We start from the raw sequence: 22,807 nt of genomic DNA on the forward strand, positions 1-22,807 counted from the left end.
TGGTTGTCTCTAGCAAGAGAGGAACCCTAAAGGGGGTTAGAGGAGTCATTTTACATGAGTTTCTAACCCTAATTTCCTTCTATAAAGCCATAGCCATGCCTCCTTGTTGGGAGAGTTCACAGAGCAGTAGATAGGTTTAATTTCGTGCATTTTGTAGTTTGTTTCAGTAGCTCTTTTCTTTAGACATTTGTCTTTGTAAAGCTTTTCTTCAATTTTCATGTTTGTTCTTCAAGTTTTTGTGGTGTTCTTAGTCATGGGAGGCTAGAACTCTCAACTAAGGTTGATGATGAAACCTCTCCATTGATGACACTCAGACTCTTGTAGTCCTACTTGCACATTTAATGCTATATCATTATGTTATTCAAGTTCCATTCATTTAAATGCTTTATCTTTCACAATGAATGTGGTTAGTGGTAGAAATAGGACATTTAATGTGTTTCAACCGATGGATACATTGTTTTATCGGTTTGAAAGATGATATCCATTGTGATTTATTCTTTGAATGGATACAATGGATGATTTGATTTCAAATAGGTACTCTTTGTGATTTATCTTTGAGTTGGATTCATTTAATGGTTCTAAGGTTGATGGCTAAGAGACTTGAATGACACCCTAAGCTTAATGTGCTTTGGATGTTCAAGTGGAAACCAAGAGTGTGAGTTGTTGGAGATGGTTTGGTGAATTCCTTAGCCTTAGTCCCTTTTTACATATTTCATTTCTTCCTCTTTACTTAGCATTTTTGGTGCATGTTTAACCCTCAAACTCTTTGAACTAGGTTAGAATGAGGTTGATTAAGCAAGACACTGATTTTTGACCATTTCCTTGTGGATTCGACCTCGCACTTGCTCACACTATATTGTAAACGATTTGTGCGCTTGCGAGTACTCTTTAAAACTCACAACATCTAGGATCATTGTTCATGCATATTTATTCATATCCTAGAGCATGTAGTGTTCTTTGCATTGCATTTTTATTTTTATTTTTTTTGTTTCTTTACTTAGTTTCTGTTTTGCATATGCATATGCATTGCATTAATTTTATGTTTTATTTCCAATTTTCTTTAAATAAAAAAAATGGAAAAACAAAAATAAAAAATATTGTTTTGTTGTTTCCTCCTTCCTAGCTTTGGCTAATGCATCTTGAAAGTTCTTTAATTTCTCATGCGTATTCCTTAAACTCAACCCATAATTATCTCTTGGAATGTGCTTATTATGGATGAGTTGAATATTATTCTAATGCACTAATTTCGTTGCCTAAGCATAAGCTTTTGTGGTACACTTCTCGTATGCTGATTTTTTGTGCACTTTAAAGCTTTCATTTGAGTTAAAGATTGACTACAACGGTGAGTTTTTTTTCAGGCAACGATATGAGTTAGCTCGACTAGCTTTTCAGTCAAATTGAACAACACGCTAGTTGAACATAGGACCTAAAAATTCATGCATTATTTCCATATGATTTAAGCAACAATGTTTAAACCAACTTTCTGAAAAAGAAATATATGAACTAAAGTTTAGTGTCTAATAATTGCTTAACATGTCCCAATAGAAATAGTCAATGACTAAATCGTAGCGGAAATAGACGGTCACTAAAGACTATGTTTAAGTTTGTGGTATATCTCAAGGGGAGTGTATTGGATGAGGGTGATTAGGCCCAAGTATGATAAGGTTTGAATTTTGACTTGATGTGCATGTCAACCTTCCTCATGAGGATTTATGAACTTTTGCTTGCTAAGCTTTTCTCCTCACCAAATAAGGTCTTAAGCTTGATTAGTAGAATGTTTTCACACACAACACACAAGCATGGGTTGAGTGGAATATATTGCTTTCCTCTGTCATTTCATGACAAAAAGGGGGAGAAATGTTAGATTTGTTTTTTGGTCATCGATGTCTTTGATAAGGGGAGTAGTATCTTTTTTATGCTGTGATTAATTAACATAGTTGTGATTATGTGTTTATTGGATATCTATTCAATTATTCATATATATATATATGTGTGTGTGTGTGTGTGTGTGTGTGTTAATTTGAGTTTTAGTACTTTAATTCTCTGTTTGTTAAATGGTTTGTTCGTGTTTCAAATAACATATTAGACTTAGAATTTTATCTAAGTTTATGTTGGGTTTTTAGTTTTTAACAGTTAGTTTGTGATTGGCTGCATTCTGTTTGACAAAATCACTATTATGTAATGTCACTACATATTCAGGGATGCCATTTATTTTAGAGTCCTCATTTCAGAAAAGTGGTTCAAGATGTTGAAAAGAAGATTCTGTGCAGATTCCAAGTCATAGAAGTCGGATCCCAAGATTCTGTCTAGACGGCCCAGTCATGCGTCTGGACGCCCATTAGTGTCTAGAAGATTTGAACTGTTCAAGGTTGCATCCGTCTGGACGTCATGGCAACACGTCCGAATGCTCATCAGAGTTCAACAAGAAACCGGATTTCCTTCTCAGTCACATATATAGGAAGACAGCTGCATCTGTTCGGACGACAAGGCAACACTGTTCGGACGCAATCCATGATAAGGCAAGATGTTGAGAAGAATTGCAACCATATGGACGTCAGGGCAACACCGTCTAACGTAGTCCTTATTATGGTATTTAAGAGCAGCAGAAGTGCAACCGTCTAGACGCTAGGGTAACACCTTCTAGATGTGGCCCTGATATGGTATTGCGTTGAGCATGTTATGGAAAGCCAGTTGCCCAGTTGTCCGTCCAGACAGCCTTAGCTTGCGTCCGAACGCCGCCTAGAGAAATCTGAAACAGTGTCGATTTAGGTCTTCTAAAGCCTATAAATAGAGGCCTTTAGGCATGTATTAGTTACAGAATTCGGTATTGAATTCTTTAGAGCTTAGAGAGTATATTTTAGGGAGAAATTGTGAAGATCCTCTAACTTTTAAGTCATTGCCATGGTGCTGTTGATGTGCTCATAACTGAAGTCTATCTTAGGGAGGAGCCCTAAGGTAAAGGAATCCATAGAAGACCCCTTCAAGTAGGAGACTTGGTTGGGAGGCATTCACGTTGGGTTATGTGTTAGAGTGCTAAATACGATTGCTGCATCGGGTATGTGAGTGTTACTGTCTATGTACTAGCTTTGTCTTCTAATAGTGAATTTCCTGGGTTTGGCTGCCTCGAACTGGTTTTTCTCTTAATTGAATTTCCACTTTGTTAACAAAATATCTGTGTTCTTTAAATTCTGCATTTACAATATTTAGTTACACATTGTGCACACACACACGGTAAATTAGAAGTCTTTTAATTATCAATTGGTATCAGAGTAAGTACACTCTTCTTGGACTAATCTCCTGAGTGTGATCCATATTTTTGACTTCTTTTATCATGAATTCTTCTATGTTATCTGAAGAGAATTCTGATAATGAGGCCCTTGTGAATTTTCTTAAACTGTTTAAATTTCTAAAAATTCCAATAAAGAGCTCAAAAAGGTTAAGCAAGAAAAAGAGTCTTTAATCATTAAATTGTTTGAATTACATGCTTTGATTGACTCTTTGAAATCTAAAAATACTTTGTTGTTTAACACTATTGATACACTTGAGAATAAATTAAAAGAATCTGAAGATATCTTGAAAAAATTCTCTAGTGATAATTTAAAAGGCATGCTTTGTACAGATATTTATAGCAAGCTTGACTTAATTGTTGATGATTTGAGTGCTTCTACTTCACATGCTTCAAATTCTAAATTAGATTCTATTATTATTAAGCCTATGATCGTAGATATAGCTTTTTTAGATAATTTTTAAAATTCTTGCTTAATTGACGGTGTGAAGCCTAAACCCAATGATACAAGTACTCAAGCTCATGGTAAGTTTGTCCCTACTCGTCATAACTGTGGGAAGGTTGGTCATAGTAGACCAAATTATTTTCTATTAAAAACCCACAGATCTTGGATTAAGCAGGATGCTCCGAGGAAAGATAAAGTTGAAAAACCTTCCTCATCCAAATATGTCCATCCACATAGGAGACATATAAAAGGTAAGCACAATGTTATTTGTAAGAATGCTAACCTAAAATCTACAGAGACTGTCAAGAAGCATTCAAACAAAAGAAGCCTACCTACCAGTCATCACTGTTGTATTACTGGTTACATCCGACCCAAATGTCCACAACTGCAGGCTTAGAAGTCGAAGGTTCAGAGGCAGATACCAACAAGAGCTACATCATGACTTTACCTCCGATAGCACATTAGGCTCCACGGCATCAGCAACGACAGCAGAAGTTTGTTCTTGCCAATCAGAGTGGCGAACCAAAGAAGAATAAATCAAGGCGCTGCAAGAGAAAGCAGTAGAAGCCCAATAGCAACCGTGGTTATGAAGGGTTGCTAAGCCTGATGCAAGGTATGCTAAGAAGAATGGACAACATGGACAAGACCCACAAACCATCGCCACGAGTGAAGCATGTATGGGTCAGGAATGATGAGACCATTCACCCTATGAGGGGGAGTGGACTCACCTAGTAGAGGTGAAGTCTCACCATACCTAGGATTTTGGTTCCTAAATACTAGTGCATATCAAGTATGTTTGCATTGCGTTGTTTATTATGTCATATATTTTTCATGCCTTGCATTCTGTTTGAGGAACCATGTATTCTATCCCCCATATTTTATCTTGTTGTCTTGAAAATCTTCTGCATGTACTATTTGGGGTTGATTGAAAAAGCAAGTCGTACGACTGCTTTTCTGTCTTTGCATTTATAAACCCTCTCTCCCTGAGGATAGTTTTGAGTTTACCACACATGCTAGGAGGTGTTTGTGCATTTATTTTCATCTAGCATGTTTTTGTTTTTTTTTTTTCCAACATAAAAAAATAAAAAAATAAATAAAATTGGGGGAGAAGATGCAGAAATTTTTTTTTTTTTTTTATTTTGATAGCTTTTTAGATATTGCATGTGTTTTTGCTGATCTCTTGGTTCATTATGCATTGATTAAATGTGCTTATATATGATTGATAGTTTCTACCTGATATCTACTAAGTTGTCATGTGCATCCTAATGCTAGATAGTTACTTTTCTCATGCGATGAAAATTTTGCACTATCCAAAGCTCCCCTAAGGTACATTTTTTTTTTCCTCTCTAATTTTTTACTTTTGAAGATTCTTATGAGATAGATTTTTTTTTTGATAAGATGGTCAAATTGACCTACTCACTAATTGAACCTAGACCCTAAAAATCTGGCGTTCTTTCTAGGTTGCAACACCAAGTGATAAAAAAGCATTAAAAAATCAATAAATATGGATAAATAAAAAGATCCACTACTTATTGTGCTATAACTCTATTCTTGAACTTGTCCCTAAAGAAACAGTCAGTGACCAAATCATTGCGAAAATAGATGGTCGCCAAAGGACTAAGTAAAAGAAAAAGTGTTGAAGCTTAGGGAGAGTGTATCAGATGAAGGTGACTAGGCCTTAGTAAAACAAGGTTTGACTTTTGACTGATCTACCATTGATTTTCTCTCTTGTTTAGAAAATTCAGGTGCTTTAAGTCATATCAGTGAACTTCATACCTTATTGAGAAAGCTTTCGCAGGCACACACATTACATGAGTTGAGTAATCTATTTAAAATTTTTATCTATAGGGAAATTTGTACTTATTGAATACTTAACTCTCAATTATATCTTTGCATATTTTTGAAATGCTAGTTGACTGCTTTATCAGTTGATTATACATGCGTGTTCTGAAGCTATTTTTTGGGAAAAAAATATTTTTCTGCATATTTTCCTCCAGTTTTAGATTTTCAGTGTGAAGTGTCTGGATGGTCCTCCTCTTGGGTACGGACGCGTGCGGCTCAGTCATCCACATGGTTAAGTGACACGTCCGGCCGCGTGCGGTTCTGCCGAGATTTGGCAGTGGTCGTCTAAACGAGTAAGTTGCGCTTCTAGACGAATACCCTAAAGGTTTTAAAATAGCATCTCTTATTCTTGGTCGCCGCACTTCTCCTTTTCTCACTTATTTTTTGGCCTTTTGTGCGGTATTCTCGTGTTTTCTCACTAATTTTCGTCCTATTTTGTCATTTGGTGCTTTTTTCTCTCCATTCCAAGTATTTTACTCTATCTTTTGCATTCTTTTTAGTTCTTTTTAACTGTTAGATTTTTAAGATACATTTTGGAATATATTTGAGATGAATATTGCATGATATTGATTATTTTCTCTGCTGCTGAGATTGAGATATTTGTTTTGTCATTTATTAGGACTGTTTTGGGATATCTATTGTATATGTATTTTTTTTGGGAAAGTCCAAATTACTGCCGTTATAATGCCAAAAAAATTATTGGGGACTAATAAAATTTCATTGGGATTATTTTCGGCAACCTTTTGGGTTATTTTTTGCAGAACCATGTTTGCTACCAGTTCTCAATGAATAGTCTGTCAAAGGATAGAAGAAGGCATAGCTGTTAACAGGGCTAGAATTGAGAATAGGCAAGCAATCCCAGAGAGGAATGTGGTTCGAGTAGATGTCACTATGGCACCTTTGGATATCACTGATGATATTATTCAGACCTATCACTAGGGATACGTCTACAACTGTGCTTGCATTGTGCTTCCCAAGCTGGTGAGAGAATTCTATAGGAACCTGGAGGTGGTTCAGGATGATGATAGTGGCATTATACTTCAGTCCACTATTTAAGGGCAAATTTTCTAGATTGATCCTCAGGTCATCAGCAGGATTCTTGGTGTACCTATGCTTCATATTTCAGCAAATCCCTTCAATGAGGGTTTGGAGCCTCCTACTTTGGATCAGCTTAGGAGCGAGCACATGCTCACATCAAAATTAGTGCCTTTTCTCCCCGCACCGCCTGCTCGTGAAGATTGTTCAACACAATCTATGGCCTACTATTCGTAGAAGTGAGCTTGTTTTGAGGAGGGCTTAATTTTTGTATGCTTTGTGTATGAGGATGCCTTTCTGATTGTGCAAGCACATCCTCAACCGCATCTAGAGATGAGAGATGATCACTCTACAAGGCTTGCTTTTGGGTGCTTGGTCACAAAGATCATTCTTCAGTCTGAGCTAGACATCTCTGCAGAGCCCAAGATGAGAAAACAGGACCCCTTTGCAATCTGACTCTCATGAAGTCAAATGCCCAGTTGAGGCATGAAGGTCAAGATGAAGCTCCTCAGCCTCCACCTGTTCAGTTTGAGATACCTACTGGAGCTTCCTCTTCTCAAACTACTCCTCATCCTCCACAGTATGATGCAGGATTTGCACAGATTTTGGCTCCCTTGGAGTCTATTCACGGGATATGAGTTCTATGCAGTGGGAGGTTCGCTCTATCAACTTTCGAGTGGAGCAATGCCAGCTTGACATCCAAGAGTGTCTCAAGCATCATCATCCATCCCCTGATGACGAGGATTGATTTTTATTATTTTTTTGGTGTATTGTTGATTTATTTTGACACAATTTTATTTTCCTGTTTTGGATAATTGTAAAATTTAATAACTCCGGGTTTTATTTACTCTGTTTACCCTTGTCCTGCTGAGACATTAAGAGGGAGTAATTTTTAGCTGATTTTTTTATACTCTTTTTTACCCTTTGTCCTTTTGAGACAAAAAGGGGGAGTATTGTTTTTGTTTTTGGATTGGGAATGTATTTTTAAACTGGTCAAATGATTTCTTTTTCCAAAATAGCCAAAAGGGGAGTTTGTTAGTTTGTGATTGGCTGCATTTTGTTTGACACTAACACTATTATGTAATGTTGCTACATATTCAAGGATCCCATTTATTTCAAAGTCTTCATTTCAGAAAACTGGTTCAAGATGCTAAAAAGATGATTCTGTACAGATTACAAGTCAAAGAAGTCAGATCCTAAGATTCCATTCGGATGGCCTAGTTATGCGTCCAGACGCCCATCAGTGTCTAGAAGATTTGAATAGTTCAAGGTTGCATCCGTCGGGACGTCATAGCAACACGTCCGGACGCTCATCAAAGTTCAACCAGAAATCGGATTTCCTTCTCAGACACAGATAATTGCATTCGTCCAGATGACAAGGCAACACTGTTTGGACGCTCATAAAAGTTCGACAAGAAATCGAATTTCCTTCTCAGACACAGATATGGGAAGACCGTTGCATCCGTCCAGCTGATTGGGTAACACCATCTGGACGCTATCCTTGATAAGGTAAGACGTGGAGAAGAATTGCAACCGTCTGGACGCAAACCTTAGTATGGTATTTGTTAGTTTGTAATTGGCCATATTCTGTTGGACAAAATCACTTCTTTGTAATAATGATTTTAAACAGGGATTCCACTATTCAGAGTGCTTCCAAAAGATTCTGTACAGTATACAAATCAAAAAATTTGGATCCCTTGTAGCCATCCGGACGACGTGATATACAGTCCGAACGCCCAACTGTCCAAAGCATCATCCGTCAGGATGACGAGAACTTTCCATCCGGACTTTCCTCTGTGTCGAGAAGCTTCGAACTGCTCCAGCTTTCATCCAGCTCGACGTTTTAGCAGAACGTTCGGACGACACTCAGTGTTCGACCAGCTATGGGATTTCCTACCAAAACACAGATATGGGAAGATCGCTGCAACCGATGTGGATTCCCGTCCGGACGCGCTCATCCATAAGGCAAGTATCGTATTCAAAATTCAGACGTCCGGACGACAGTCTTCATTGTTCGGACGCGCGAGCTACTTATGTGGAAATTGCGTGCATCTGATCAACCGTCCGGACAACCATTTCCTTGGTCCGAATGCGCGAAGCCTTAATATGGAAATTCCTTGCAGCTAAAGTGTGACCGTCCGGACGACAGGGCACCACCGTCCCGACGCAGTTCAAATCAGGAAAGAATTTCAGCAAAATTTTGGAAAGCCAATCTCATAGTTGTCCTTCCGGACGCCCTATGACTACCGTCCGGATGGCGCCTAGGTTTTATCAAGCCAGACGCTTATCTGAACCTGCAACCTATAAATAGAGGTCCCTAGGCATGAGAACTGCAAGAATTCGGTATTGAATTCCTTAGTGCTTAGAGAGTTGTATTGTAAGGTTATTGTGCTGAGTTAGTTTCTCTGAAGCCATTATTGTGTGTGTTGTTGCTGCACTGATCTAAAGTCTATCTTAGGGGTTGGTCCTAAGGTAAAGGATTCCATTGAAGACCCCTTGAGGTAGGAGACCTGGTTGGGAGGCGTTCGTGTTAGGCTACACGTTAGAGTGCAAGCTACGACCACTGCATCAGGGGTATGTGAGTGCTAATACTTTGTAACTAGTCTTGTCTTCTGAATAGTGGATATCTTGGGTTTCGCTGCCCGAGAGTGGTTTTTCTCATATTGAGTTTCCACTTCGTTAACAAAATTCTTGTGTTGTTTAAATTCCGCATTGATATTATTTTGTTAACACCTTGCGCATACACACACTTATTTATATTAGAAGTCAATTTAATTTTTTTTTTCAATTAGTATCAGAGCTTGGTACACTCTGTTTAATATTCAATTCTTGATTGTTGTTTTTTTGTTTTTTGACTTCTATTCATAATGTCTCAAAGTCTTAATATTGTTCCTGCCTTTGATGGTATGAACTATGGCTATTGGAAAGCTCGTATGCGGTCTTTTTAAAATCCATTGATTGTTGGAGTATTGTTGAAACTGGTTGGACTAAGCCATCGGATACAACTCTCGAACTAGTTCCTAAAAAAAGTGCATGACTTTCTAATGATAAAGCCCTCCATGCTCTGTGTCAAGCACTTTCACCATCTAAGTTCGCAAGAATCTCAAATAGTGAATCTGCTACAGAAGTGTGGCAAAGTTTGGAAACAACATATGAAGGTACCAAACTTGTTAAATCTGCCAAACTTCAAATGTTGATTTCCAAATTTGAAGAAATTAAAATGTTGGAGGACGAGACATTTGGAGAGTTTTACTCCAAGATGAGAGACCTAAGAAACTAAATGGTGAGTCTTGGGAAAACCGTCTCGGATGTAAAACTCATCCACAAGATTCTAAGATCTTTGCCTGAGCGTTTTAGGAGCATGGTAACTACAACTGAAGAGAGCTAAGATCTGGAAGAAATGAAGATTGAAGATGTTAGTTTTTCTATTGGCTGCATTCTGTTGACAAAATTACTATTATGTAATGTTGTTGCTTTCACAGGGATGCCGTATATTTCAGAGTCTTCAGATATTCAGAGTCTTCAGATTTTCAGAGTTTATTTCTCTTATGTGGAAAGAGCCGTATTATGACAAGTTGCAAGTGTCACAAGCTTCGTGAAGGCTATTTCAGTGTTCAAGGAAGATTATGTGTAGATTCCAACTCAGAGAAGTCAAATCCCAAGCAACCGTCCGGACGATGTGTGATCCCGTCCGGACTCTTTTCAGTTAGCAACATCCGTCCAGATGACGAGAACTGTTCTCAGAAGTCGACAAAGTTTGGGAAGTTTCTGCAATCCATCCGAACGATATCTAGCATTCCAGAATATTCCAAGAATCCTTTACGAGCGAGGAAAGGAGATACAGCGAAGATCATCCGGACGCTCAGCCAAGCCGTCCGGACGTGGACCTGATAAGGATAGAATTGTGCTATTTTGGAAAGGCGGTTGCAGGTAACCGTCCGGACGGAAGGGCAACACCGTCCGGACTCATTTCAGGCTTCCAAGAAGATTTCTACGCACATCTCAGTGTTTTTATCATAACTCTCTGCTCGAGTATCATATTGAGATGAAATTGGCGTCGTTGGAAAGCTAAGAAAAAATCCTACAAATTAAATATCCAGATGGCCTCTGGACAGCCCATTGTCCAGACAGAAACAGAGTAGCGTCCGGACGGCCTCCAGGATTGCACTGTTCCTGAAAAGATATCGCAGAAATCGGTTCGGATGGGGCTAAATGCCATCCGGACGGTCCGCAATCAGAGTCTGTTTTTGAGCAGATTTAAGGCGCTGTTTCTGAAAGGATATCGCAGAAAACTGTTCTGACGCTCGACAGACAGAGTCCGAATCTCAACAATTTTTAAGGTCTCTTTAAGCCTATAAATAGGGGGCTCTAGGCTAGTGTTTTGTATAGAATTCGGTAGTGAATTCCATAGTGTTTTGAGAGGGTGTTTAGGGAGAATTGAAGATCCGCTAGCTCTCAAGCCGTTGCCAGTGTGTGCTCAAGTGTTCGTATGAAGTCCATCTTAGGGGTAGGCCCTAAGGTAAAGGAATCCATCAAAAATTCCTTCAGGTGGAAGATCTGGTTGGGAAGCGTTCGTGTTGGGCTACACGTCAGAGTTAAAGGTATGACTACTGCATAGGGTTATGTGAGTACGAGTGTCTTATAACTAGCTTTGTTTTTGGATAGTGGATTTCCTGGGTTTGGCTATCCTAGAGTGGTTTTTTTTCTTCATAGAGTTTCCACTTCATAACAAATATCATGTCTCATTTAAATTCTGCATTTAAGATATTTGTTTGCACACAAACACACACACACACTTGGTTTAAATTAGAAGTCAATAATTACTTTCAGAAGAGTTGGTGGGATCTCTTCAAACTTATGAACTGTCCATGGCCCCAGTTAAGAAGGTAAAAACCATTGCTCTGAAAGCTTCCAAGAAGAAGGTCGAAGTCTCATCTGGAGATGACTCTGAGGATGAAGAAAAAGTTGTGGCCATGTTTGCCAAGAAGTTCAAAAAATTAATGAGAAATGAGCGGGTCAAAAAGAAATTTTTTTAAAAAATGAAGAAGGTCCCCAAAGAGGTTGAACCTAAGGAAGCCGAGAAGAAAGATCCTAGGGGCCCAAGATGTTATAAATGCTCAGGGTTTGGGCATATTCGGGTCGATTGTGGGAATCTCAAGCAAGGTAAGGGGAAGGCTTATAACGCGACTCCCAGTGATGAGTCCGAAGAAGAAGAAGCTCCTGAGCAAGAGAAATTTCTAGCCTTTGTGGCTCCATATGTTAAAGAAGAAGATTCTTACTTAGAGCATAGTGATGATGGGGAAGAACTCAAGGAGGCCTATAAAACCCTCTATATAGAGTTCAAAAAGCTGAGGGATGGTCACAAGCAGCACATTCATGATCTGAACAGTTTGCAGGCTAAGAAGAGTTCATTGCTGTGCAAAATACAAGAGCTAGAGGAGAAGCTACAAGAGACACAGCTCCAATTACAGAGAGTCACTGATGAAAAGCTGACTCACATGCTATCAATCCAAAAAAGCCCAGCCGACAAGACTGGTCTCAGGTATGTAGCTCCTCCTTCTGATACTCCCTCTTCTTCCAGAACTGTCTTTGTTAAGCCTGCAGTCCTAGAGCCTCCCCCCACTATTGAAGATAAAGGGAAGGACAAAATTAATGGAGATGTTTTGGGCACTCAGAAGCGTCCTTACATTAGAAAATCTCCTATATGCTATCAATGCGGTCTAAGTGGGCATGTCCGACCCCAATGCTCCCTTCTTAAAGCACAAAACGCAAAGGTCAAGAAAGAAGTGCCCAGACAAGCAAATTATGGCACAAGACCTCTGGCCAAGCATTAGACTCCATGGTATCAAGCTCCTTATCATGCTCCATGGAATCAAGCACCAAGGCATCAGGCTCCTCAATATCAAGACCCTTGGTCTCATGCACCACGGCACCAGGAATCTCAGCATCAGCGGCCTCAGCAGCGATTTGTACCTGCCAATGATAGTGGCAAACCCAAGATCAAATCCAAGCACTTTAAAAGGCCGCAGAAGGTGGAAAATGATCAATACTGTATAGAGCCACCTATTTGGATGCAAAGCATGATGGAGTAGATGGGTCAACAGATGAAGTCCTGCCAGCAACCACCCAAAGGAAGGCAGGCTTGGGTCAGAAAGAAGGAAGATGTTCACCCCATGAGGGGGAATAAACTCACCTAGTTGGTGAAGGTACTCATGCCTAGGATTTGGTTCCCAATCCTAAGGTATCAGGTTAGATTGCTTGATTCTCACTTGATATATTCTGTGTTTACTGTGCAATCTGGGAACCATCTTTTTGCCCCCTATTTCTCTTGAGAGAATATTGCAGGTACTATCTAGGGAAGACAAAAAAGCAGGTCGAGCGACTGTTTTTCTGTATTGGCAACATCGAGCTTACACAGGTTTGATCATGCCGTGCATGTTATATGCGGTCATTTCCATATAGCATTTTGTTTAAAAAATAAAAAATAAAATTTTGTGTTTGAAATTGCAGGAAATTTTTTCTTTTCTTGGCATGTCAGATATTGCTTGTGTTTTTACTTGATATCTCAATTCTTTATGCATTAATTTACTTTGCTTAGATATGATTGAGAGTTTTTGACTATATTTGCCAAGTTTTTTCCTGTATATGCCAAAGTTGGATAGCTTTTTTCCTCATGCGATGAAAATGTACACTATCCAAGGCTCCCCAAAGGTGTGTATTTTCCTCTCTGACCTTTTGCTTCTGGGTACTCTAAATAAGAGAGAGGTTTTTGACAAGATGGTCAAATTGACCAAGATGCTAGTTGAACCTAGAACTAAAAATTCTGTCACTCTCTAGGTTGCAGCATAAAAAAGAATCAAGCAGTTACTCTTATGAATCCTATGCTATGAATGTACGGAATTTGCACTATCCCTTGTCCTTCATGGTGCAAGTAAAATTTACCTTGTCCTTCATGGTACAAGTAAAACAATTGAGTGCTGTATCTTAAGGGGAGTGTATCTGATGAGGGTGGCTAGGCCCTAGTAATTAATAAGGTTTGACTTTTGACTAATCTCTCATTGATTTTCTCTCTTGTCTAGAAAATCTGGTTACTTTGTGTTATACCAGGGAAAATCATACATTTTGGGAAAAGTCTTCACACACACACGCATTGCATGAGTTGAGTAATCTATTTAAATTTTCTGTCTACAGGAAAATATTTGTGCTGATTGAACTCGAAACTCTTTTTTATATCTCTGCATAGTTTTGAGATGCTATCTGATTGCTTTATTAGTTGATTATACATGCGTGTTCTGAAGTTGACTTTAGGAAAAGAAAATTATACAAATTTTCCCTCAGTTTCTGTCTTTTCACTGTGAAGCGTCCGGACGATCTCTCTTTGCGTCCGGACGGGAGTGGCTCAGACGGCCGGACAATAATGTTACACGTTTGGACGGAAGCAGCTCCAACGGCCTGACGGTAAGGTTACATGTCCGGACGAGCGCAGCATATCGCATGTTTACGAGGCAACGCCCGTCCAAACGGGGACCCCGCTAGTTTTAAAAACCCTAGCCGCCGGATTTTTTAGCTACCCCACTCAATTTCTTGTTTTCTTTTGGCTTCTACAGAGTGATTTCTCGAGATTTTTGCATTATCTTGCCTCTTCTGTTCTTTTGTGCATTACTCTCCTCATTCCAGGTCTTTTTCTTGTTAACTTTATTGTTTTCAATTTTTTTTTTTAAACTGTTAGAATATTGATTGTTTTGGGAATGTTGTTGAGATTATAAAATACATATTTGTGATATCTGTTGTGTTGGGATTATCTGTTTCGGTATTATTGTGGACTGTAATGTGATATTTCATGTTTGTAATTTTTGGAAAAGTCCATTTTATTGCCGTTATAATGCCGAATTTTTTTTATGAAAACTAATAAGAATATTTCTTTTGGATTATTATTGGCAAATCTTGTTGGTTTCTTTTGCAGAACCATGTTTCCAGGCAGTCCACAGGGCAGAGTTCGACAGAGGACAGAGGGAGGTAGGGCAGCCCTTAGAGCTAAAATTATGGACCAACCAGTCATTGCTGAGAGAAATGTAATTCGGTCAAACATCATGGTTGCTCCTCTGGACAGTATCCACGACACTATCCAGACCTACCATTGGGGGTATCTGCACAATCGTGCCTCTGTTGTGTACACCAGGCTGGTCAGACTATTCTACGGCTTCCTCGAGGTGGTTCAGGATGATTATCGTGGGGTGGTACTTCAGTCCATTGTAGGAGTGCCTGGTGATCCCCAGATCATCAGTCACTTCATAGGAGTGCCTGTTTTTTAGATCTCTGGCAGCTCGTACAGTGAGGTGGTCATACCTCCTTCTCTGTATGATCTCAGAGAATTTTTTCATGCCATTCCCCATGGAGAGGAGCTTGCCACTAGCATCAAGATCGGTGCCCTATCTGCCCCACACCGCATGCTAGGCAAGATTGTCCAGCACAACTCTAGCCCGTTGTTAGGTGCAGTGACCTAATATTGAAGAGGGCCCATTTCGTGTATGCCAACAGTCTTTGCTTGCCTTTCTGCTTGTGCAAGCATATCTTGGGTGTTATTTTGGAGGCCCATGATGAGGGCAATACCAGTCTCCCGTTTGGCTGCCTGCTCACTCAGATTATTCTACAATCAAGCATCAATATTGCTGGCGAGTCTAAGATGAAGATCCAGGATCCTATCAGCAAGCAGACTCTGACGAAGTCCAATGCTCAGCTGCGGTGAGATGATCAGGATGAATATGTGCCCCCGCCTCCTCATATTCCTGTGGGAGTACCAGATGTGGCGTCCTCTTCATAAACTGCTCCACCACCTCAGCAGGATGCCAGTTATTCTTAGATTTTGGAGGCATTGGCAACTATCCAAGGGGTTATGAGTTCCATGCAGTTGTCCATGTCATCCATGTAGCAGTCCATCTCTGCCATGCAGTAGGAGGTTCACTCCATTAACCTCCGTGTAGAGCAGAACCAGATTGACCTCTAAGAGTGTCTCAAGTTCCATCATCCATCCAGCAGTGACGATGAGGATGATGCGCTTATTGCAGATGCTGCTTGAGTTTATTTTGTTTATTGTTCTTTACATATTTGAGACATTTTTGTTATCTTTTTGATAATTTGCAACATTTGCTTAAACTCCTGGATATTTTATTACTCTGTTTACCCTGGTCCTTCTGAGACCTTTAGGGGGAGTAATTTTTGGTGTGCTTGATTCCTATTACTCTGTTTTACCCTTTGTCCCGTTGTGACAAAAAGGGGGAGTAATTTTTATTTGGATCGGGATTGTATTTTTAACCGGTCAAGTGATTTTTGTCCTAGAATGGCCAAAGGGGGAGTTTGTTAGTTTGTAATTGGCCACACTCTATTGGACAAAATCACTTCTTTGTAATGATGCTTTTAAATAGGGATTCCGCTATTCAGAGTGCTTCCAGAAGATTCTGCACAGTCTACAAGCAGAAAAATTGGATCCCTTGCTGCCGTCTGGATGACGTGATATACCGTCCAGATGCCCAACTGTCCAAAGTGTTGGTTTGTAATTGGCCACATTCTACTGGACAAAATCACTTCATGTAATGATGTTGTTTAACAGGGATTCCACTATTCAGAAGAGCTTCCAGAAGATTCTGCACAGTTTACAAGTCAGAAAATTCGGTTCCCTGCCAGCTGTTTGGACGACGTGTCATATCGTCTGGACGCTCAACTGTAAAAGCATCATCCGTCCGGACGACGAGAACTTTTCGTCCGGACGCCCATCACTGTCTAGAAGCTTTGAACAGTTCATGATTGCATCCATTCGGACGTAATGGCAAATCCTCTGGACGCTCTTCAGAGTTCGAGAAGATCCCAGTGTTCCAGTGCATCCGTTCGGACGACGTGGCTATACCGTCCGGACGCCTCTCAGTATTCGATCAAGCTTCAGATTCTTTCCAAGTTCAGTTATGGGAAGATTGATGCAACCGTCCGGTCGATGTGGATTCTCATCCAGACGTGCTTCTCCTTAAGGCAAGAATCGCAATTCAAATTCAACCTTTCGGAAGCTAATCTGCCATTGTCCAGACGCAAGTTCAACAGATACGGAAATTGCGGATTCGACTTCAACCATTCGGACGACTGCCTTTCATGGTTCGGAAGCGCGCACAGTAAATATGGAAATTGCGTGTTAAAGAATAATCGTCCAGACGGCCATCCCCCATGGTCCGGACGCGTGAAGCCTTATATGGAAATTACTTGCAGTGGACGTGCGATCGTCTGGACGAATTTACCTCACCGTCTGGACGCAGCTCTAAAACAAGAAAGTTTTTCAGCGAAAATCTCAAAAATTCTAGTCGCACAGTTGTCCGTCTGGATGGCTTAGGTTCACTGTCTGGACGGCGCCCATATATTTTACAGCAGTCGCTGAACCTTAGCCTATAAATAAGAGGCTCTAGGCATGCATTCAAAACAGAATTCGGTGGTGAATTCTTTACAGCTTAGAGAGGGTGTTTAGGGAGATATTGAAGGTCTGCTAGCTCTCTAGCTTTGCCAAATGTGTGATTTGATTAGCTGTGAAGTCTATCTTAGGGGTTGGCCCTAAGGCAAAGGATTCCGTTGAAGACCCCTTCAGGTAGGAGACCTAGTTGGGAAGCATTTGTGTTGGGTTACACGTTAGAGAGCAAGGTACGACCATTAATATTTTGTCTCCTTTAATTCCACATTTAATATTTTGTTGCACATTGTTCACACACCACTTGTTAAAATTTGAAGTCCATTTATATTTTCAATTGGTATCAGAGCCGGCACACTCCGTTGAAAGGATTTGTTTCTTGAGTGTGATCCTCATATCTTTGTGACTTCTATTTTTTGATTACACCTTTTATCATGGATTTCTCTCAGTTATCTGAAGAAAATTATGATATTGAGCTCTCTAAAGTTTTTGCAAAATTTGGTAAACTTATTTCTCCAAAAGAGCTCAAAAAGGTGAAGCAAGAAAAAAAGTCTTTGATTGTTCAGTTGTCTGAATCACATGCTTTGATTGACTATTTGAAATCTGAGAATACCATGTTGCTGAATACTATTAATGAACTTGAGATTAAATTGGAAAAATACTCAAGTGATAACTTGAAAAGCATGCTGTGTATTCATTCAGATATTTCAAACAAGCCTGATTTAACTATTGATGATTTAAGTACTTGTACTTCACATGCCTCTGATTCTGTTGATATTAAGCTTGTGATATTAGATCCAGCTTGTTTCAAAAATTCTTGCTTAAATAACTGTGTGAAGCCTAACTCTAAGGATTCGGGAACACAAGGTATGTTTGTTCCTATCTGTCATCATTGTGGGAAGGTTGGTCATATTAGACCAATGTGTTATCTGTTAAAATCTCACAGACCATGGAAAAAGCAGGAGGATTCCAGAAAGGGCTGTATTAAGAAAACCTCTTCAGATAAATATTTTTCGCCCCATAGAAGGCATATATCTCAAAGAGGTAAGGACTTTATTACTTGTGAAAGTGCTAATCTTAAATTTACAGGGCCCTTCAAGACGCATTTCAGCAAACGAAGTCAGCCTACCTACTATCATTGTGGTGTCTCGGGATACATTAGGCCACACTGCCCTCAGATCCGACATCAGCAGCCTTAGATCAGGAAAATAGAGCAAAAGACAGGTAAGTCTAGCTCTAAACCTTCCAAGCCTCATCATGCTTTTCGGCAACAACGACATTATCATCAAAGGGATTCTCCCTCAGGCCATCACTGTGGTAAGTATTGCCACATCAAAGCCGAATGCTTCAAAGTAAAGCCTCACAAGCCCAAGAAGAATCAGGCCAATGAAGGGCTTGTCAACATGATGAAGAATGTCCTAGTCAGACTGATCAATTGGGACATGGCTCACACCCTTGCCTCACAGGGAGAGAAGGTATGGGTAAGGAATGATGGGACCATTCACCCCTTGAGGGGGAATGGACTCACCTAGTAAAGGTGAAGTCTCCCATGCCTAGGATTTTGGTTCCTAAATCCTAGTGCATGTCAGGTATGTTTGCATTGCATTGTTTTTCATGTCATATCTTATTCATGCTTTGTATTCTGTTTGAGGAACCATTTATTCTATCCCCCATATTTTCTCTTGCTATCTTTAGAAACTTCTGCAGATATTTTTCTTTGGGGATGACAGTTAAAAGTACGTCGGGCGGCTGCTTTTCTGTCTTGGTATTTCTAAACCTCTCTCCATGAGGACAGGTTTGACTTTACCTTACATGCTGGAATTAGATGTCATTTCCTTTTCTATAAGCATGTCTTTGTTGTTTATTGGTTTTCAACAAAAAAAAAAAAAAATTGGGGTGAAGGTGCGGAATTTTATTTTTTTCTTTTGATATCTTTTCAGATATTGCATGTGTTTTTGCCTGATATCTCAGTTCATTATGCATTGATTAAATATGCATATATATGATTGAGAGTTTATGCTTGATATCTGCTAAGCTTTCCTGTGGCATCTTAATGATAGATAGTTACTTTCCTCATGCGATGAAAATGTGCACTATCCAAGGCTTCCCTAAGGTACATCTTTTCCTTCTCTGACTTATTGCTTCTAGAAATTCTAGATAAGAGAATAGGTTTTTGATAAGATGGCCAAATTGACCAAATGCTAGTTGAACCTAGAACCTAAAAATTTTGGCATTCTCTCTAGGTTGCAACATCAAAAGAATCAAGCAGTTACCTTTATGAATTCTGCGCGATATATGTATATTTTCTACTTATGTGCTAAAATATGCCTTGTCCTTCATGGTACAAGTAAAACAATTGGATGCTACATCTTAGGGGGAGTGTATCAGATGAGGGTGGCTACGCCCTAGTAAGTAATAAGGTTTGACTTTTGACTAATCTTTCACTGATTTTCTCTCTTGCCTAGAAAATCCGGTTGCTTTTTGTCATATCAGTAAAAGTCATACCTTATGGGAAAAGTCTTCACACACACACACGCATTGCATGAGTTGAGTAATCTATTTAAAATTTCTATCTGCAAGGAAATTTGTGCTTATTGAATACTTAACTCTCATTTATATCTTTGCATATTTTTGCAATGCTATTTGACTATTTTTTCAGTTGATTATACATGCGTGTTTTGAAGCTAACTTTTGGGAAAAATATTTTTCTGCAAATTGTTCTCCAGTTTCAGTTTTTAAGTGTGAAGCATCCGGACAGACCTATTCTTATGTCCGGACGAGCGCAGTCTTGCCTTACGCTGTTCTTGCAATAGCCCTCTGGATGGTTAAGTGACTTGTCCGGACAGGATCTCTTCAGGTTTAAGACTTGCGTCCCTTTCTCTACCATACACACATCTTTGCATTTTTATCATGTCATGTTGTGTGTTTTTCTCATGGATTTCTCCCGAGGTTTTGGCATTCTTTTAACATCTATTCTCATTCTACGATCCTCATTGTGTCTTCCGTTATCCTTTTAAGCTTTTGTGCTCTTAGAATATTCAAATTTCTGTTGGGATATTTTCTTGAGATAGTGTGCATGAAAATCCTATTATGTCTGTGTGTTGGGTTGATATTGGTATATCTGAGTCATTTGGATTGCAATCTTTGCTTTTGTAATACTTGGGCATCCGATTGACAGCTGTCATAATACCACTTTCTTTTTGGGACTAACAGGATATAATATTTCTTTGTGGTGTTATTTTTGGAGATATTTCTATTTAAATCTTTTCATGAATATATCATCCAACAGCTCCCAGCACAATATCTAACAGATGGATCCTTTGGAAAACTGATTGTTGTTGAAGTCGGATGTTCAATTTTCAAAGGTCTTGGGATTTGAGATGAGCTTTTTCCCTCAGCTCATGCAGAGCCTTCCGTAGCATTCCCTCACATCTGCTTTAGTTAGAGGTTCAATGGTGAATCTCCTCATTAATCTTGCAGACCAATTGTTTGAGGATGTCAATCTGTGGATAACCAATTTCTGGCTTTCCAAAATCAAGAGATTAAAGGTTGTTCAGTCCATGGTTCCCGGCTTCCTGAGCTAGAAGCCAAAGTAGCACAAATCCAACTTCTGGTACGGATTTCTCTTTGTTACTTGGAGGATTTATGTTCCTCTATTTGGGACACTTACAGACTTTCTCTATTCTCCTATTGTTTTGGATTTTAGAAAGTTTTTGTCTGTGGATATTGTTACTATGTTTACCTTTGTACTTCCGAGACATTGAGGGGGAGTAATTTTTGTGTGGTTTTTCTAATTACTCTGTTTTACCCTTTGTCCCTTTGTGACAAAAAGGGGGAGTAATTTTTTATTTGGACCAGGGTTGTATTTTTAACCGGTCAAGTGATTTTTGTCCCAGAGTGGCCAAAGGGGGAGTTTGTTGGTTTGTAATTGGCCACATTCTGTTGGACAAAATCACTTCATTGTAATGATGTTGCTTAACAGGGATTTCGCTATTCAGAAGAGCTTCCAGAAGATTCTGCGCAGTTTGCAAGTCAGAAAATTCGGTTCCCTGCCAGCCGTCCGGACGACGTGTCATACCGTCCGGACGCTAATCTATCAAAGCATCATTCATCCGGACGACGAGAACTTTCCGTCCGGACGCCCATCACTATCTAGAAGCTTCGAACAGTTCATGATTGCATCCGTCCGGACGTAATGGCAAATCGTCCGAACACTCTTCAGAGTTCGAGAAGATCCCAGTGTTCCAGTGCATCCATCCGAACGACGTGGCTACACCGTCCGGATGCCTCTCAGTATTCAATCAAGCTTCAGATTCTTTCCAAGTTCAGTTATGGGAAGATTGATGCAACCGTCCGGACGACGTGGATTCCGGTCCAGACGCGCTTCTACTTAAGGCAAGAATCTCAATTCAAATTCAATCGACCGGACGCTAGTCTGCCATCGTTCGGACACGCGATCAACAGATATGGAAATTGCGGATTCAACTTCAACCATCCGGACGACTGCCTTTCATGGTCCGGACGCCTGCACAGTAAATATGGAAATTGCTTGTTGAAGAATAATTGTCCGGACGGCCATCCCCCATGGTCTGGACGCATGAAGCCTTATATGGAAACTACTTGCAGTGGACGTACGACCGTCCAGATGACATTACCTCACCGTCCGGACACGGCTCTCAAACAGGAAAGATTTTCAGTGAAAATCTCAGAAATTCTGGTTGCACAGTTGTCCGTCCGAACGGCTCAGGTTCACCGTCTGGACGGCGTCCATATATTTTACAGCAGTCGCCCATTTGAACCTCAGCCTATAAATAAGAGGCTCTAGGCATGCATTCAACACAAAATTTGGTGGTGAATTCTCTACAGCTTAGAGAGAATGTTTAGGGAGATATTGAATATCTGCTAGCTCTCTAGCTTTGCCAAGTGTGTGATTTGATCAGCTGTGAAGTCTATCATAGGCGTTGGCCCTAAGGTAAAGGATTCCATTGAAGACCCCTTCAGGTAGGAGACCTGGTTAGAAAGCGTTCGTATTGGGTTACACGTTAGAAAGCAAGGTACGACCACTGGATCAGGGGTATGTGAGTGTTACTGCTTTGTATCTAGCTTTATCTTCTGAATAGTGGATATCCTGGGTTTAGCTGCCCCGGAGTGGTTTTTCTCTTAATTGAGTTTCCACTTTGTCAACAAAAATATTTGTATCCTTTAATTCCGCATTTAATATTTTGTTGCACATTGTTCACACACACTTGTTAAAATTAGAAGTCCATTTATATTTTCATAAAGCATCATCTGTCCGGACGACGAGAACTTTCCATCTAGACCTTCCTCTATGCCAAGAAGCTTCGATCTACTCCAGCTTGCATCCATCCGAACGTTTCAGCAGCACGTTCGAACGGCACTCAGTGTTCGACCATCTATGGGATTTTGTTCCAAAACACAGATATGGGAAAGTTGCTGCAATCGTCTGGACGATGTGGATTCCCGTCTGGACGCACTTATCTATAAGGCAAGTATCACATTCAAAATTCAAACGTTCGAACGACAGTCTTCTTGGTCCAGATGCGCGAGTTACTTATATGGAAATTACGTGCATCTGATCAACCGTCCGGATAACTATTTCCTTCGTCCAGACGCGTGAAGCCTTAATATGGAAATTGCGTGCAGCTGAAGTGCGATCGTCTGGACGACAGGGCACCATCATCTGAACGCGGCTCAAATTAGGAAAGAATTTCATCAAAATTTTGGAAAGCCAATCACA

This window comes from Alnus glutinosa, chromosome 6, assembly GCF_958979055.1.
Source record: "Alnus glutinosa chromosome 6, dhAlnGlut1.1, whole genome shotgun sequence".
Classification (NCBI taxonomy): Eukaryota; Viridiplantae; Streptophyta; class Magnoliopsida; order Fagales; family Betulaceae; genus Alnus; species Alnus glutinosa.